This window comes from Tupaia chinensis, unplaced genomic scaffold (genome assembly GCF_000334495.1).
Source record: "Tupaia chinensis unplaced genomic scaffold, TupChi_1.0 Scaffold000688_1, whole genome shotgun sequence".
In the NCBI taxonomy this organism is placed as follows: Eukaryota; Metazoa; Chordata; class Mammalia; order Scandentia; family Tupaiidae; genus Tupaia; species Tupaia belangeri.
This window is the reverse complement of record NW_006160211.1, coordinates 3,280,697-3,282,343: the sequence shown is the minus strand read 5'-3', so window position 1 is coordinate 3,282,343 and position 1,647 is coordinate 3,280,697.

Below are 1,647 nucleotides of genomic sequence, written 5' to 3'. Positions count from 1 at the left end.
CTGATGGCCTTGTAGTTAATGGAGCCGGATCCCAGATGGCTGACTGTGTGGTTCAAATCCTAGCCCTCGTGGCTTGAAAAACAGACCAGGCATGTATACAAGTGTGCCCAAAATCTAAAAAGGAGGGAGGAATGGAGAAGAAGGGATTGCGTCATGATCATCTTCACTGGGGAATATCCCCATGCCCCCCCAAACCTGGGAGTGTGCATGCCCTCTGGCAGTAATTTTTTCTTTCAAGGAAATCGTTAATTGTACTCTGCCTGTCCAAAAACATAAATTCAAAGCTAGACCAGTATTTCTAGCATCCTTAATAAACGCCCTATGGTGATGAGCTGTTAGGCTGAAGTGAACCATACCAGCAGCAAAAACAAACAGACAAACCCATACCAAAAAACAAAAACAAAAAAACCACCTGAGATTGAAGCACAGCGGAGCATAGGTGTGCTTCGTGTATGTTTGAGGACTTCTCGGTTTATTTTTAATTGTATATTTTTAATGCAATTCACAATATAATGATATTCCTGTCTTTGCATAGAGATAGATGTCTACAGGTATCTTAATATGCTTATAGGAACAAACAGCTAAATGGCTTAGAAACTTAGTTTGGCTGTCAGACCCTTTCATCCTCTTATACAAACATGGAGAAGAAATAAAAAGCACAGTTTAAGTAATACCAACTCTTAACTCTGCTAAGGATCTCTGAGTTAGGCAAGCCGCTTGACCTTTTTGGGGATTTGTAATATTTGATATTAATCTTGTTTATCTTTCTGTATAATCGGCCTGGAAGAGATAACATGACAGTTAGTTGAGCTTTTCAGAGGAAAAAAATGTGTTAGTTCAATGCAAAGTAGAACGAATGTAAACTATTACCCTGTTTGTTGTTGTTTTGTTTTGATAAACTAGCCACGTCTGTCATCATGTGCTATCTATTTTTCAGCTAGACCCCTAAACTATCATCTAATCAAAGTGAACTTGGTTTTCTTCTCACAATAGTAAATTTATAATGATAAGAGAATATTGAAAAACTATTAAGTTTTTATTATTTCATTAGTATTTTAAAACGTCTTTGATGGGGGGCCAGCAGGTAGAGTAGTGGTTGGGGTGCTGGATTCTCATGTGGTCGACTGTGGTTTGAGTCCTGAACCCTGGGGCTTGAAACTCACGCCAGGCACATGTGCATGTGTGTACCCAAAATCCCAAGAGGAGAATAGCAAAGTTTGCAACGAGACCATCCCCTCTTGGGGATAATTTCTTGCTTTACGTCTCTCTGGTGAGTGCATACTTCCTATAGCCAAAAACAACCAACCAACCAACCAACAAACTCTCAAAAAAACTTCCTTGATTTAAAAAAAAAATCAATTAGTCCAATAGGATCAGCAGTTGGTGTAATGGCTATGCTGCTGGACTCCCTTGTAGCCGACCATGGTTCGAGTCCCAGATCCAGTGGCTTAAACTCACGCTGGGCACACGCCCAAGATCCCAAGAGGAGAATGGAGGAGAAGGGATTGGGGCATGGCCATCCCCCCTGTTCTTGCTTTCTGTCTCTCTGTCTCTCTCTGTCTTCCTGGCGAGATCACATACCCTATAGCAAAACCTCTCCCCCCACCAAAAAAAAAAAAAAAAAAAAAAAAAACATTTTTTATCCCT